Source organism: Peromyscus maniculatus, chromosome 21 (genome assembly GCF_049852395.1).
Source record: "Peromyscus maniculatus bairdii isolate BWxNUB_F1_BW_parent chromosome 21, HU_Pman_BW_mat_3.1, whole genome shotgun sequence".
Lineage (NCBI taxonomy): Eukaryota > Metazoa > Chordata > Mammalia > Rodentia > Cricetidae > Peromyscus > Peromyscus maniculatus.
In genome coordinates, this window is record NC_134872.1 from 24,963,578 (window position 1) to 24,981,582 (window position 18,005).

An 18,005-nucleotide genomic window follows, 5' to 3' on the forward strand; every position below is an offset into this window, starting at 1 on the left:
TTATTTGATTTTTTTTTTCTTTCTAATTAAGAGTTCTTTATATTTTTTGAGATAGGTAGCCCTAGCTTGCCTAGAACTTGCTATGTAGACCAGGCTGGACTGGAACTCATAAGAGGTGAATCTGCCTCTGCCTCCTGATTAAAGACATGCCTAATCTTGGAAGTAAGAAAACTGTGAACCAAGGCCTGGCGTGGTAATGCAGCCCTCTAATCCCAAAACTCTAGAGGCAGAAGCAGGTGGATGTCTGTGAATTAAAGGCCATCCTGGGCCAGACAGTGAGTTCCAGGACAGTCAGGGCTGCATAGAGAGACCCTGTCTCAAAGAAACATACAAACATTGACAACAAAAAAGACTTAATTACAGATAACAAAAAAAAATAATATATTTGATCATTCCTCAACATATATCAAAATTAGTATATCGTTAAATCATGTTAGAATGTTTGATTTTTCTAATTTGCTACTTAAGTTGTTGACTTGAGTTTCATAAAACCATTAAGGAATTTTGTATAAAGTGGTGTTCTCAGCCTTAACAATATATTGACAAGTTGTGAAAAATGTTGATGATACTCTATGTCCTGCAGTATAAAACATTCAGCCAAGATCTAATTCTTTATGTAAAAGTTAAACATGTACATCATCTCACTCATATGTAAATTTGCCTTTAATAAAATATATAAGCATATACATATGTATGTATATATGTGTGTATGTATACCAAAGAATTGTCTTAAAATAAATTTCTTTATGCTTTATTGTCAGTAAATGTTTGATTTGTACAACTGTTTTGTATTTTTGTATATCCAGGCAAATTTCTCATGTAAAATGGGTCACAAGTACAAAAAGTTTAAGACGCCCTGACATACACAATGAATATATTCAAAACTGCAAAGAACAAGACTATAGAAAAATACAAATATAGTCTCCTGAGATCATACCATAATGTAAAAAAATAATCTTTTGCAGAATTTAATAACTATAAAATAATGTGTTATAATATCACATTTATAAAATACATATGGTAATAGCAGGGCCTGCTTTAATAGTTTGAGACAAAGATGAGATCATATCTAAAACATTTCAAGTTAAAAAAAAATCACTCCAGTTACTAAGTTGTCCCATAAACTTTTCAAAAGCTCCGGGGGCGATTACATGCCTCGGAGAGAGAAAACAGAGCTGCAGCCCAGAAAACAAGCAGGCTCTGTTCAAAGATGCCGTGCTCTGCCCTCGGCACAAGATTTAGGGATGGAAACTCCCCCGCACCCCGGGGTGACCTTTTCTCCTGCTGTGGGCCCTGTCAGAGGCCACAATGACTTCAAGACAGGGCAGTTCGCTGCCTCCCTCGGATGTCAGGCGCGGCATCCACAGCTTCAGCTTCTTAGTCCACCAAGCATGATGTCTGGGTCAGCAGAGCCTTCCAGCTCCGTGGCACACAGACCAAAAGGCGCCCCTCTTGGAGTAAGGCAGGAAACAGGGCGTTTTTAGAGTGAGGGTCTTTCTCCCCATCCGCCGCGGCTGGGGTTTTGACTCAGGTTCACATACTTGCGACAGCCCTCTCATCCTCACTAGCAAATCTCACTCAGGACCAGTGTGATGCTTCAAGAAAAAAAACAAAACACTATCTGGGCTGATGGAAATGTCTCAGCACGTAAAGGCGCTTGCTGCGGAGCTTGACAACCTGAGCTGAATCCCCAGGGCCCCACATAATGCAAATTACCCTCCAAGCTCCAAACATAGGCCATGGCATATGTGTGTGTCCGTACACACACACACACACACACACACACACACACACACAATAATAATAACGGATAATCTTCAGACACTTCTAGAGCTGGGGTGCTGGCTCGGTGGGTGAAGTACTTGCTGCTCGAGCGTGAGGACCCGAGCTTGTATCCCAGCACCCACATACAGCCCGGCACGGCAGAAGGCGCCTGCAGCCGCAGTGCCCTGAACGACAGACACAAGAGAATCTCTGGCCCGTCAGCCTCAATGGTGAGCTCCGGGCTCAGTGAGAGACCCTGTCTCAAAGGACAAAAGGTTGAAAAAAAGCGATGGATGGTGACATCCGGGTGTCAGTATCTGGCTTCTACGTGTACTCTCACACACCCGCAAGAGCACCCATGCGCACATGCAGTTAAATGAATAAGAAAATAAACTTGTTAGCATCGAGTTTGTTGGGAAAGGAAGAGGTCCTGCCTGGTCTTCACTCCCTTCTCTGGATACATCGACAAACGTCCTGTGGTCTTCTCAGTGTCAATAAGCCCGACTGTGGAAAGGACTAGAAGGGACCACCTTTGTGAAACCAGAAAAGGACTCTGTCGTACCCTCTGAGACACAAGAGGATGAGGATCTCCTTGATGATTTGCAAACACGAGGAACATACTTCTTTACTGTATGGTTCACAGATAGAAGACAAAACGCCCACTTAACTTTGAGTTCATGTGAACAGTAAATAAGCTCCTGGCCTAAGTTATGTCCTGTGCAATAAATGGGACATACTCTTACTAAAAATAAAATACTTGTTATCTTCTTGAATTTCTAATTAGGTTTGTTTATCATGCTTTCATTTTTTTTAAATCTGTCTACTTTCTTATTGGTTTCATGAATGGTACAAATTGGGGTGGCGTACAAATAAAACTCTGCTGTTCTGAATATAGCAGCTGTGGGAGCCAAGCCCTTACAAGCCACCTGTATACATCCACATCCTATCAGAGATTTGAGGATGGCCTAGAGAGCCAAAATGGCAGCTCACACCCCTGAATGTCTAGGAACTACTTTTTAGACAGCCAGTGGGGGGTGAGTTTTCAGGCCACCTCCCGGCAGTACATCTCTAAGAACTGTTAGTCAGAAGATTGTAATTTCCAGAAATAAAACACAGTCAAGCTTGCCTTGAACTCACTGTGTGCTTGATACATTAGACCCCAGGATGTGAGAGCCTAGTTGGTAAAAACAGACACAAAAATGATGCGGGTTGAAATATGAATTTCTAGGATTCATGTACTATTTAAATTAGCTGAGATTTCTGGGAATAAACTTACCTCCATAAAAGAACCAAGTAACAAGGATAGAAAAAAGTCCCAGTGGATATAAGCCTTTATGGCCCAGAAATGTGATAGGAAGCTTGCCCTCTACTTTAAGAATTGAGACAGAGGCCAGGCAATGGTAGCACACGCCTTTAATCCCAGCACTCGGGAGGCAAAGGCAGGTGGATCTCTGTGAGTTCAAGGCCAGCCTGGTCTACAGAGTGAGTTCGGGGACAGCCAGGGCTACACAGAGATACCCTGCCTTGAAAAATCAAAAAATAACAATTTTAAATAATAATAACCTGAGTTTAATACCCAGAACCTACATGGTGGAAGGAGAGAACCAACTCCCGTAAATTTTCCTCTGACCTCTACATACAGGCGATAACATGCGCACGCGCGCGCGCGCGCGCGCACACACACACACACACACACACATGCGCTCGCACACTGAAAAAAATGAATAACGTTAAGAAAAAGGTTTTTTTGGGTTTTTTTGTTTGTTTGTTTTGTTTTTTTTTTGTTTGTTTGTTTTTGTTTTTTTTTGGTTTTTTTTTTTTGAGACAGGGTTTCTCTGTGTAGCTTTGCGCCTTTCCTGGAACTCACTTTGGAGACCAGGTTGGCCTCAAACTCACAGAGATCCGCCTGGCTCTGCCTCCAGAGTGCTGGGATTAAAGACGTGCACCACCACCGCCCGGCTAAGAAAAAGGTTTTAATAGAAATGAATTCCCTATGGTCTTCAACACCAGTTACTCAGGAGGCTAAGGCAGGAGGATTGCTAGTTCAAGGCCTTGCCTGGGACAGAGGGTGAGCTCACGGTGTGGGTAACACAATAAGGACCTATCTCAAAATAAAAAATTAAACGATTTTTAGAATAGATTAAATAAGAAATCTAGCAAATATTTAAATATCCAAGAATACAACATAACCAAAAGGATAATTAAGTCACTGAAGTCTGAACTCCAGGAATCATTCCTCTGCGCTTTCTCCCCGCTCTCTCGCAGTAATTTTATCCAGCTGCAGGGAATGAAACTGCCACCCTGAACCCGAGTCTCAACAACAAAGAGGAATATAGTACAGAAGTGGAAGTGGCAGAAACCTTGAGGGAAACTGAACACTACATCACCTTGGAGTCCGTTATGGCCAAGAAAGGAAACACGGAGCAAAGTAAGACAAGCCATAATCACCGGGTGCTTAGCGCTTCACAGAAGATGCAAGGCTCTGAAGTCAAAGACGGGTCAAGAAATGAAACCACTGTTACAATCACAGACGAGGAAGAAATGAGGGGGACCACACGTGAAGAACTCACAGAGGTATACAAGGAGCTTTCTAAGGAACTAGAAGTTTTGAAGGACACGCAAAAGAAGAGAGACAGCAGGTCGTGTAGTATTGGCGATTGAAGAGGGGGCTAACCTCAGAATGAGAGGAGACCTGTGAAAATGCCCAGCGCAAAAACTCTTAGGCTGGGTTTGAGGATGAAGAAGAAAACCAGAAGCCCTCCTCCCATGCAGGCAGGGTTCACAACGTGAACAAGTGAAGGGGGGAGGAAAACAGCAACGTTTTACTTTGTTTTTATCTTGTCTATCAAAGAGCATGCTCTTTAAAATGAAAAGATCGTGCCAACTGTCTGAGAGGAAGCTGAGCCTGGGGAGAAGAGGTAAAGTGGATGGTGCCGGGGCTGAAAAGATGTCTCCGTGGTTAAGAGCACTGGCTACTCTTACAGAGGACCTGAGCTTGAGTTCCAGCATCCACGTGGCAGCTTAAAACCAAGCATGACTAGTTCCCAAGGATCCAGCACCCTCTTCTGGCCTCTGTGGGCACCAGGCATGTGTGTTGTATACTTACATACATTCAGACAAAACACTCTTACCCATAAAATAATAAACGTAAGTATAATAAATAATAGAAAATAAATCAAATGTTTTCAAAGAAATAATACTTATTTGTTGAATAATTGTTTGTTTCAGGGTATGTCGTATTAAAGCAAGGTTTCTCTAACTGATACTTTGACTAAATAGTTCTTTGATGTGGTGGCTGTTCATAGTGTGGTAGGTGTTTTGAAAGCATCCCTGGCCTCTAATCACTGGACACTAGCAGCACCTGTGCCTCAGTTATGAAAATCAACATGTCTCCAGATACTGCCAAATACTCCAGGGAGAGCACAGCATCGTGAGTTGAGAATGACTGTGTCACACAGCAATGTATATGCCTTATCAAAGAGTTCTTGCTGGTCTCTCTGGGTCACAGGGAAAGTGGAGGCAGTAAGGGATTCAGAACGAGAGAGAAAGACAGAGTCAGAAAAGAAGTTATCTGAGAATTAAAACTGGGGAATTTTATATTGACCCCTAGAAAAGGGTCAAAATATCATTCTAGCCAGCAAGGTAGGGTAATGGTGAAAGGTGCCTTCCACCAAGTCTGACAACCTGAGGTTGATCCCTGGGACCCACGTGGTGGAAAGAATACAGTGACTCCCAAAGTTGTCCTGTGACCTCACGTGGGCTGTGGCATGCACACACACATACACACCTACTCACACCCATGAAAAATAAATGAATGTCATAAAAAGTTAAGTAAATTTGTATGAGGCTCTATAGAATGATGCATTAACATTTTTTAATTATACCAGATACTTGCATGAGTGACTCTATTGGCGGAGATCCATGGGAGTGAGGGGCAGAAGTGAGATCGGGAAAGAAATTCACGTTTAGTATATACTCTTCGTGACAGATATTCTCTATAGGCTTGCTCACTTAATACTCCTCCAGTTCCGGCTCTGCTTTACTTAGCAATACAGAGGCTGGATAGGAAAGGAAAAGGCCAGCAGGTACTAAGTCAGCGAGTCTGAAGTATCTTCTACCAAAGGTATACGGTTGAAAAAAATAAAAAAATAAGCAGATTTGGTGAAATGAAGTCTGCTAAACAATAGCTTGAGTGGGACTATATGTCATACGTCCAACCCAGTGACCAGAATAGTGGAAGCCGGAACCTCTGGCCGGCTCTGCCTGTGATGCGGCTAGATGCTACTGCTGGTCTGTTGTCTTGCACTGTGTCTCTTTCTCTCCTGGAGGATATTTGGAGTGCCTAGTGCAACTTATGAAAGACTTTTTGCTTAAGCCAGTTAGAATAGACTTTTAGTTTAGGCACTCTGTTACGGTAAAAAAATCAATGGGATATAACCTTTTCAGCTTAAAAAAAAAATTAATGTTGTAGCTGGAGAAATGACTCAGAACTTAAGAGCGCTTACTGCTTTTGCAGAGAGGACTCAGGTTCAGTTCCAAACATCCACATCAGGTGGCTCACAATTGCCAGTCACTACATGGACAGAGAATCCAATACTCTCTTCCGGCTTCTGCAGGTACCATGTGCATAAGTGGTGCGTGTACAAGCAAGCAGAGACATACAGATCTAGTTAATAATTTTTTAGGTTGCTGTGGGATGTCCTGTATGCTGTGAATATATGTTGCTATGATTGGTTGATAAATAAAACACTGATTGGCCAGTAGCCAGGCAGGAAGGATAGTGTAGGCGGGACAAGGAAAGAGGAGAATTCTGGGAAGTGGAAGGCTAAGGCAGAGAGACCCTGCCAGCCGTCGACATGAAAAGCAAGATGTAAGGTACCGGTAAACCACGAGTCCATGTGGCAACTCATAGACTAATAGATATGGGTTAATTTGAGATATAGGAACTAGATAGCAAGAAGCCTGAGCCATTAGGCCAAACAGTTTAAACAATATAAGCGTCTGTGTGTTTATTTTATAAGTGGGCTGCAGGTCAGCTGGGGCTTGGCGGGGGCTACATTAGATCGTTCTTTAAAATGTTTATCTTAGCTGGGAGTGATAGTGCAAGCCTTGTATCACAGCACTTGGGAGGCAGGCAGTTCTCTGTGACTTCAAGGCCAACCTGGTCTACACAGCAAATTCCAAGCCAGCTACATAGGGAGACTCTGTCTCCAAAACATTAATTAATATTTACCAAAAATAGAAAAAAAAAACTTTAAAGCATGAAGTTGGGAAAGGTAAGAATCAAATCCGAAAGAGCCAGCGTGGTGATCTGGGTCCTACAGCCCATTAAATGCCAGCTATGCCTCGGCCACTGTGACATTTCCTCAAGACACAAATGAAGAGCAAGAGCAACAATTCTCCCTCTTACACATAATTTAAAACAGAAGGAAAGAGATGATGGTATCAGAGTTTATCGATATGATATGAAGACAACTTTAAAATTCTATGAAAGACATGAAAGAACTAAGGAAACCAAAAGGAAAAGAAGGAACGATGTATTTGCAAGTTAAACATTAAAACATGTAAATTCTCCTTGCAGTGAAATGCCAAGACCATTAGGAGAACTTGATAAACCGTTATGCATAAATTTAACTGGGCTGGGATATACTTCAGTTGGTAAAGTGTTTGCCTGGCCGTGCACAAAGCTCTGTATTCATTCCCCCATCATCTCCTAAACATGGTAGTACATGCCTGAAATCCCAAGGCTCAGAAGGTAGATGATATAGTCTTATAAATTAACCGGGGGAGGGAAGGGGCACAGGGGTGTTACATAAGTGACCAGCAGCATCTAGTACAGACTACTTGGTTCTTAAAACTATAATTCCTTTGTTATCCCATCCTGGGGAAAAACAGAAACTGCAAAGGCCCCTTGAAAAGCAAGTCAATCAGGGAATGGAGAGTTGGTTCACCCGGTAGGAGCTGCTCTTGCAGAGAACCTGAGGTCAGTTCCCAGCACCCACACAGTAACTTTACAGCTGGCTGTAACCCCAGCTCCAGCAGATTTGATGCCCTCTTCTGGCTTCCATGGGCATTGCATGCATGTGGTATACACACGTGCATACAGGCAAACATTCATACACATGAAACAAAAATCAATCTTTAAAAAAAAAATCTGCTACTCCTATAAATTTCAGTGGAAACAATTTGTAAGTTTCAACCAGAAACTAAGGTTTTTCTGGCTGAGGGAAGTCTCATAATAGATCTTATTTCTTAATCTACACACACACACACACACACACACACACACACACACACACAGGGAAGCACCATGAGAGCAGGATCTTTGTTTCAATAGCAACAACCTATATCATTTATAATAAACTCCAAAGTGAGTGTTAGCGTTGACCCTATCCCTTGAATAATCTTGCCTCTCAGTCATTCTGTAGGCTTCTCGGTGAGGTACATCAGGGGCTCTTTGCATTGACATTCATCTATTATGTAATAACTGTGTGCCTTCGTGCCAGTTCTCTGCCTTTACATATATTGGTAGGGGAGATCAATGCTTGGTTTAACTTAAGCAATGCTATTCTGAGTGAATTCTGCAAGGGGTTCCCATGAAACTGTAAATCAATAACCGCTTCGCTCATCTGCAGAGTCCTGCTACAAAGTGCTTCTAGTACGGCTGGTTTGCACTTTGGCACAGTAACAAACTGAGAACTGCAGATCATACTTTGAATGGCATTAAATTTAAAGGGGAGCTGACACACTCACGTTCTAATGCGGGAGAGTCTTTCTTCACATTACACATTGCTGTGTCAGCAGAGGCTGGAGAGGTGGCTCAGTAGTAGTTAAGAGCAGCCAGAGGCCCTGAGTTCGATTCCCAGCAACCACATGGTGGCTCACAACCATCCGTAATGAGATCTGGCGCCCTCTTCTGGCACATAGGCAGAACACTGTGTACATAATAAATAAATTTTTAAAACATTGCTGTATCTGTATCAAGTCAATTTTCCCACTGACTGGAGAGACCGGAAGTATATAGACATAACAGTTAAGCAAATTAAAGGCTCAGTGAGTAAAAGCACCTGCCACCAAGCCCGACAAGCTGAAGTACAATCCCAGGATGCACATCATTGTGAAAAGAGAGACATCCCGGTTGTTATCCTTTGCCTTCCATACATGCATCATGGCACATGCACACACAAAAAATAATAATATTTTAAAAAAACAAATGAAAGGCAGAGAAAGAAAAGAGGTGCCAAGACAATAATTTTATACACTGGAATTTTAAGTCACTTCCTAGTCCCTAAAGTTAGCTATCACATTGGTTACCGATTACTGGCCGAGTTCCAGGCAGCAGCAATATAGTTATGAGGCATAATTAAGTACGTGGAAGAGTAATCAGGAGCAGTGAGTAACAGTCCTGACTTTCAACAGTTCTGTACTCCCAATTATCTGTCATTTTCCATTAGATTAACCACTTGGACAAACTCAGTTTCCACCCCCACAGCACAATGTCACTTAAAATCCAATATAAAAACTAGAATCAGGAAAAAAAAAAAAAAAAAAGCTTTTGAAACTCTAGACTAACATTCCCATGAGCCAATGATCCACAAATAAATACTTTTTTTTTCTCGAAACAGGGTTTCTCTGTGTAGCTTTGTGCCTTTCCTGGAACTCACTTTGGGAGACCAGGCTGGCCTGGAACCACAGAGATCCACCTGCCTCTGCCTCCCAAGTACTGGGATGAAAGGCGTGCGCCACCACGGCCCAGTCTATTTTTAAGTCTTCACCACAAGATACATGGTATCTTCTTGAGGCAAGACTGAGCTGCCAATTCCTTTTCTTAAAAATGAACCCTTCCCATTCCAAATTAAAAAGTGAAACATGCCAGGCGTGGTGGCGCACGCCTTTAATCCCAGCACTCGGGAGGCAGAGCCAGGCGGATCTCTGTGAGTTCGAGGCCAGCCTGGGCTACCAAGTGAGTTCCAGGAAAGGCGCAAAGCTACACAGAGGAACCCTGTCTCGAAAAAAACCAAAAAAAAAAAAAAAAAAAAAAAGTGAAACATGTAAACCAAAGGTCAGAGAGGCTAGAGAACTCCTGCCTGCCCCTTAAGGAGCCCCTCCAAATACCACCCAAAAATAAGAGGCCATGGTTGGAAAGCTTTTTTTAAAGAGAGGCAACATACCTCCTTTGAGAATTCACAACTCTACACCTCGTCTCCCATCAAATAATACAGGGATCTCTGCCCCCATCCCAACTGATTTCTCTGTACAGGCCATCACCTCTGACAGTTTTATCATCATGCCTTAGCTTTTCCCTTTTACAATCATACTTCCTTAATTCAACAATTTAAAAACTGAGGCTCCTCTTTCCCAGCTCCCACCCAATTGATGCCTTATTCTGTGCCTTTGTTTCTTTTTCTTTCAATTCTTCAGCCTGTAGATTTCCTCCAAATAATTGTGATTTCCCCGGCTGTTCCCTAACTGAGATATTTACTGACTCTTCCTGGTTTTGCAATTTATTCCTCACAGCTGGATCATAAAACGTCTATAAATCAGTATTGTGCATACGTGGTTTCCCAGCAGGGTTTACAAATGCAACTGTTCGACAGCCAATGTGATACAAATAATCGACGACAATCATATCGGTTTCAGGGAGAGCTGGGGCTCTTTCAACGCCATGTGTAGCTTTGTTGATGTTTATAAATTGAAATTCTGTAAGTAGGTAAGATTGCGTCCTTATAAAAACTTAGGATGTTGTTATCCATCTGCCTGATATCCGTGTTTACACATCATAAACACTTAATAAATATTTTATTTGGCTGACAAGAAATTTTATAATGCTTTAAAAGAGAAACAGTAAAAACAGATCTTAAAAATCACAAGCTTCACCTTCAAGTGGAACATTCTGCATTCCAACAACTCCACACTTAGGAACGGGGATTAAGGAAATTATCTTAAATATAAATACGTGATGTAAATTCACATAAAAATATGCAAAAGTAGTTTTTCATAGCACCTGGATGTTCAGCAATGATTAACAAAATTATATTCACTGAAAGGATGTGAGACAACACAATAGTAGCTATATAAAACTGGGGATAGTATATCTAAACATGAAAGCTGAAGGTGAAGGGAAAAAGCAAGGCTACAGACATGACTCTCAATATTATAGCAACTATTCTAAAGCCAGGGAGAAAAAGAAGATTAGAAGGAAACATGTATCAGTGAGATCACAAACAATAATTTTTCCTCTGTTCTTTCAAAAATCACACAATAAGCACTGTCTACTTTTGTAATAAAAATAAATGCGACTCTAAAAAGTCCCAATCTTTTACTCGAATAATAAGGAACATCCAAACTGTGTGTAGGATGTAACAGATGTAAATGAGCATGTCTATACCTGTCTGTATTCTAGGTTCCCTCATACATCACCTTTGAGGTAATTTTTTTTATAATGAACACTGAAATTCTAATAGTGTAGCCAAACATGCCATTCACTTTGACTCTTGGTAATCCACAGCTTCAAATCCTAAGTATTCTCTCTGCATTGATCTTCCGCTCTAGCTGGATGAGCTAGCCACAAACCCAGAACCGAGGCTCCTTTGAACCCCTGCTTCTCCATTGGTGTGTCTTAAACAAGTCACTGATTTCACATATCATCAGATTGTTTCGAGTCTTTCTTGGTGGCATAGATCTGCGGCTCAAAACCTCTGCAGTCAGTGAAGCTCCTGGTGTCTGTCCTGGATTCCCTCTTTCCTTCTGGACTCACTACTTCCAGTCCTGTTCTTGACTTAGGTAACAGCTGCTGCTTGCAGCTACTCGGACACGTTCAACCGGCAACCTTCCCTCTGTATAGACGCTACATCCCAAGTAAAATAAAATCACTCTACACTGCGATTTTCATCACATGGTTAGAAATGCCAAACAGCTCCGAGATCATTCCTCAACCTCCCAATATCACTGCCAATGCCGCAAGCAGTATATGACCAATATTAAATGAAGAGACTGATGCTCTTTGCCACTAGTCATCCAAAACACTTTTCGTCTGCTATGAATAAACTTTTGGTTGGAAGCAAAGCCCTTTCGAAGATTTTCAATTTTGCTTCCTTCTCCTTAGCCCCATGCCAAAGCTCAAGCATCCAGGCCATATCTTATCTTTCCCTGCAGAGCATCCAATTGGCTTTTTATAGCCAGAAACTCTCTGAATGCTAAGCATGCCCTTGGCTATTAGCTTTCCCTGGCATGGTCTGAAAGTTATTTTTAACTTTGAAATTAGCATGGAAGCCTCCATTTCTCATCACAACTAGTCAAAACATCCCCATTTCCTACACTAATGCGATCTTCCTCCATTCAAAAGAAACTCCTGCCTTATAAAGCCGTGACGTATGAAGGAGACGCAGGAATCCAAGGGAGGAAGAAGAGCGCACCAAAGCCCAGCTAGCTCTTCGTTTATAAACTTGACTCTTACCTTTCTGATGCTTCCTGTAGAGTCAATGTGCTTTGAGTCCCGCTCTTGAGGGGGGGATTTTCCAAACAGAGCTCTAAGGATGGGCGAAAGCCTCCTGGAAGTCACAGAGCTACAGAGGACCAAGTTGAGAGACAGTGACGGTTGGGCAGTCACTTTAGCTGAGACGCTACTCACCCAGGATAAGAAAAGAAGGGGAGGCTACGAGCCAGGGTGGGTGGTATCTAATCCTGGGCTAGTCAGTGACCTCACTGACAACTTGTTACTGAAAATACTTGGTTGAAAAAGGCCAGGCACATACTTTCCCTAGAGACCTACAGACCTCTTAGGAGGCTCAAAATAAGTTAGATTTAACTTTCTATCTTCCCTGTCCAAGATAAGGGACAGTTTCAGATTAAAGCTGAAGGTTAGAATTATTGAAAGTGAGAAATTGTAAAGCAGGGGATACGAAAAGGCCAGGAAATCCTCACTCTGTTATTCCTTAAAATGCAGAGTCTCTGGAGCCGTGGGTCTCATCTGAGACTGTTTTTCCACTGAAATCTTATCGTCTCACACACCCTTATACTGCCTACCGTACTTTCTGCTTCTTGTCTGTATGAACGACCACAGAGCAGTAAAAAGCCAGACAGAGGAGTTATCAAAACCCCTTTAGTAGAACAATTATTCGATTTAAGGCACCAGAAAACAGGTTCATCCTTGAACTCTTCTTTTTTTCCACTTACGGAGATTTTTTTTTTCTGTATTTCCTTCCATATATAACATGAATTCTTCCATGAACATAAGAGCATGTATACATACAGCCTTTTTATTCCCCAGAACCATATCTTAAACTCAACAATACTGCACCCCACCGCCTAATTCCTTATTTTGCCAACAATTCCTTGAGTTTGGGTGTTGAGCCTTTATGACATGTTTCCTTAGCTATTCATGCTTTTTTTTTTTTTCTTGTAAACACACAAAACTACTTTAACAACAACATGAACTATTTGTTGGAGCTTTGGCAGTCCTGTTCTTAAGGGACTGAATTCAAAATAAAAGAAAGCATGTATTTATTAGTTCTGCAGACACTCTTGGAACAAATACCAGGGAGCCAAGAGGAAAGACAGGATCTGGGGACTGTCAGAGAGAATCAGCTGTGAAAGGGGGTTCATTTTATAGGACTTCTAAGGAAGCCTGCAAAATAAGAGTATTTTTCCTGTAGCCTCCCTTAAAATGGACAGAATAGACATTTATCTAAAGAGTCTTAGTTACTGACATAATGCCCTTCCAGATTTGTTTTAAAGCATCCTTTTTCCCAGGGAGGATCTCAGAATGGTTCCTTTTCACAGAGAAACAAAGAGTGAGTTTTACATCTCACAATCCATCTTTTCTAGAATAAAGAGATCCCTTGACATTTGCAAAATAGCAGGTTTTGTTGTAGAGCTTTAATAATGAATGTTTTCTACACCAGGACTTCTGAACTGAGCCCAAGATAAGGTACCCAGATTCTATTGTAAACTTGGCCTGCCTAGCAAGAAAATCACTGTTACCTACCTGCTCTCTAGCCCCCCTCCCCATCCTTCTGCAAAATAGACGTGAAAACCCCTATTCTTTGCTTTTCAGTGGTTTTGTGACTTAAACTGATAAAATCTGGAATGTTTAAAAAATTATACTGAACTCCTCAAAGATATAATGTACACAAAACCTCATTGAAGTGTTTGGTGTTGTCCAAAAAAAAAAACCTAAAGACTCTTAGTATCTGAAGTGTAATTTTAAAGAGCTTTGTGGGGTTTGGGGGGCTTTTTGTTGACTGGCTTAGTTGGTTGTTTCCTTATCCAAAGGACCCAGTCTTAAACTCAGGCTTCAGTTGAAGTATTTAGCACTCTCGCCACAAGGGGTCCTCTCTAGCAATTCCAATCACGCGGAGCGCCCCCACAAGCCTCTAAATTTACATCCCTTTGCCGACAGAAAACACACATCACCTAACGTCAAGTTTCCACAGCTAACTAACGGGAAGGAGACAAAACCAGAGCGATCTGGCTTGCTCTGTGTGGTCGCTGAAGCATGCTGAACACTAAACAGTTCCTGTGAATTCCACAGCCCTGCGTTTTTGCCTCCTGGCCCCCTTCCAAACGGCCGCAGTCGCCTGTCACCTCACCCGGTCTTGTTCAGTATTTATATTCCTTCCCTATTTGCTTGTTTCCTTTCTTTATACTTTTCAAACTTGAAAATTTTGGCTCACATTCCACTTACAGACAAAGCTTAGGAGCAGAAGAGAGAATAAAAAAGAAAAAAAAATGTATCGGGGCCCTTAGGAGCAATGCTCCTGGGGCCATCAAGAGTGTGGTTTTGATTCTGAGGATCAGGGCCGGTCCTCCCAAAAAGTCACTGGCATTAGTGTTCTGAGAAGCCCTTTATTGTGGAGATCTATGTTCTGAGCCAGCTAAAAGATTAGAGGCAAGGGAAGAGGTTCCAAAAGGAAGATAATTGTGTCCCAACAAGAAATCCCTCTTGGAAAATAAGCCTTCCAACGCACAATCGGTTCTGTACTCAGAATGGAATAATGTTTCTTTGTGTCATTAAACCTTTGTGTCATTAAAGGATGAAAATAGCTCTTACATAAATCACGCGTCTATTCTGTGTGAGATACTCCAAATGTTGGCAAATTGGTTAGGGACTTTTAAAAGTTTATTGTTTTGGACCAGCAAGGTATCTCAGTGGGTAAGAGTGTTTGCTGTGCAAGTCTGACCATTCGATCCCAGGGACCCTTGATGGACAGACAAATGGTTAAAGGAGAAAATTGACTCCCAAAAATTGTCTCCAGCCTCCACATCTGCCCCTCATACACAATAATTATAAAAATAAATCGAACACACCTTCTCTTGTTTCAGAGATGTTATGTGGTGTAGCAGAAAGATGTTTCTCATCCAATCTAGTACTTACTGCGACCCTCTCCTGCCCCATTGGGGAAAACAAAAGCCATTCAAGATGATGCCCCACAACTTGCCATCATTACATCCATAAACCCCATCCCCGTCATCCCTCCTGTCCCAGTGCTCCCGCAGGGGCTACGCTGTCCTCTCTGGAGCCCGTCTCCTCCTCGCCCCACCTCCTCAACGCATCTGCTCGTTATCTTCACTTCCTTTGCTGTTCTATCACCAATTCTCTGGTGAACAGAACATAAGCAACACAACGTTTGCCTAAAGAAACTATCAACCAGGACCTGAGGGTACAGCTCAGTGAAGGGAGCATGCTTAATGCATACCCTGGACTCAGTCATCAGTACCAAAGTTAAAAATAAAAGAAACCCAGCAAGCAAACAATAACACACTTGCACCCTACCTCTCCCTCTAGTTACAACTACAACCCACTACTGCTGTATTTTCATCTCCCATGTAGTCCACAACACACGCAGTGTGATTTTTTTTTTTTAACCTGTTCACTCCTATACAGGTCAGTGACCTTGGTAAGTTTTACAATGGTCTCCCTGTGGTCAAATCTATACAGTCATTTGTGGTGATATAGTGTCTACCCTAATAAACTTGTCTGAGGATCAGAGGACAGAGCCAGCCACTTTATTAGACATAGAGGCCAGGCAGTGGTGGCACACACCCTTCTCGGGAGGCAGAGATCCGTCCGGATCTCTGTGAGTTCAAGGCCACACTGGGAACAGAGCCAGGCAGTGGTAGCACATGCCAGGGTGCGCACATGCACAAGAGCATGCATGTGGAGGTCAGAAGACAGCTCCAGAGTCAATTCTGTCCTAGAGTGGACTATGCAGGTCTCAGGAACAGAACTCAAGTCGCCAGGCTTGGCGATAGATACCTTTACCCAAGGCGCCATCTTGCCAGCCCCCTAAAAAGTCATGGGAAGGAATTTCGTTTGCTGTCATCATCAGCATAATAGGATGTTGGGTAAGAAATTCCCTGTTCCCCGGAATTGATAACCACTTCTATGTGATACGTTACATGTTTATAAGAGCCCTGAGGCTAAAATGAAGAAGGAAAAGAAGAGAGGAGCAAAGGGAAGTGAGGAAGGAAGGGAGGATGAACAAGGAGGTAAAAGGAAGAGATGGAGGAGCGAAGGGAAGGACAAAATCTGTAAAAAGCCCCAACTGAGTTGGCATGGAAAACCTGATGGATTACTGAAGTCCCAGACAGGTGTTAAAGGAATAATTCCAATTCCTTTTTTTAGAAAGAAAGAAAGAAAGAAAGAGAGAGAGAGAGAGAGAGAGAGAGAGAGAGAGAGAGAAAGAAAGAAAGAAAGAAAGAAAGAAAGAAAGAAAGAAAGAAAGAAAGAAAGAAAGAAAGAAAGAAAGAAAGAAAGAAAGAAAGAAAGAAAGAAAAAAGAAAGAGAAAAAAGAAAGAAGAAAAATTGAAGGTTAGCCGGCAGTGGTGACGCACGCCTTTAATCTCAGCACTCAGGAGGCAGAGGGTGGCAAATCTTTGTGAGTTCGAAGCCAGCCTAGTCTACAAAGTGAGTTCCAGGACAGCCAGAGCTACACAGTGAGACCTTGTCTCAAAAAGAAAGGAAAAAAAAAATGATCACAAGTGCCAAGTGTTCAGGCAAAAACAGGAGGGAAATATCCTCTTCCTCTGTGCTCTCTCCCTTTGGGTGTCTAGACTCCAGACAAAAGAGAGAAGCAGGTTTGAAACCTGGAGCTTATGCAGGGACACTTTGCTCAGTCTGGGAGGAAGGGACTGGACCTGCCTGGACTAAGTCTACCAGGTTGATCACAGTCCTGGGGCGGGGGGGAGGGGGGGGGATTTGCCCTGGAGGAGGTGGGAATGGGGGGTGGGCTGGGGGTAAGGGGAAGGGGTGGGAGGGGGAGAATAGGGGAACCCGTGGCTGATATGTAGAGCTGAATGGTATTGTAAAATAAAATGAATAAAATTAAAAAGAGAGAGAGAGAGAGAGAGAGAAAGAGAGAGAGAGAGAGAGAGAGAGAGAGAGAGAGAGAGAGAGAGAAGCAGATACTCCACAGTGGAGAGACAAAATAACATGTTTTTTTTGTTTTTCAATTTCATCACGATAATTATTAATGAAGAGAAGAGTAAAAAATTGTAAAGGGGGGAAAAAGGAATTGGATGGCAAAATCTCAGCAGCAAGGTGGCTAAACAAACTGAAACTATTAACGCACAAACACTAACATATTAAAGCATGTGTGTTGTGTATAAAATACAGTGGGGAGCCAGAAGATGCACCAGCGTGACCAGCGCCTAACAGAAGGAATGGCTAGTTTCGCTCTTCCCAGAAGGACATTCACCGTTCGCTTCCACGACATTTCCTGTACATCCAGCATGTTATTTCCTTCACCTATTCGCACCTGGCTCCAACCTGAACTGTAAACTCAGTACTTATAAAATGAATCTTCATTAACAAGGAAACCCGGGACTTCTATTTCAGTGATAACAAAGGAACTTTGAAAATTAACAGTCTGCTCTAGAAATCCAAGCTTATCTAACAACATCATGGATGAAGATCATCTGTGTAGCAGCCTCCAAATACAGAAACAGTAAAAAAAAATAAGACTTAAAATTGCTGCTACAGTGTCCGGTTTGGGATGTAGTTCATCCAATTGATTTTTAGTACAGACCTGGAAATAACATCCTCTTTGTAACATCTATCGTTATCAACATACTTTTCTTCTTTTCAATATAAAAAAAATACTTCAAGATGATCTATATACATAATGTTGTCAGTTCAAGCTGTCATATAGACATAAATACTTTCCTTTAAAAAAGCATTTTACAGTGTTGTGTATACATTGTTCAGTTTGATCCGGGGCAAAAGCAGAGAGGCAGGCCAA

At 42.2% G+C, this 18,005-nt stretch overlaps 1 protein-coding gene across 3 annotated transcripts in view; it reads right to left on the minus strand.

Moving 5' to 3' along the window:
• Positions 1-18,005, minus strand: part of Ctnna3 (catenin alpha 3) — a 1,515,753-nt gene that overhangs the window by 1,479,562 nt on the left and 18,186 nt on the right. Inside the window, exon 1 of one of the 3 annotated variants that reach the window (XM_042266693.2) lies at positions 12,221-12,446. The exons of the other annotated variants lie outside the window; for them this stretch is intronic. The gene's annotated coding sequence lies outside the window, so the exon portion shown is untranslated. Of the gene's footprint in view, positions 1-12,220; positions 12,447-18,005 lie in introns of those variants that run through there. 3 annotated transcript variants of the gene reach the window in all.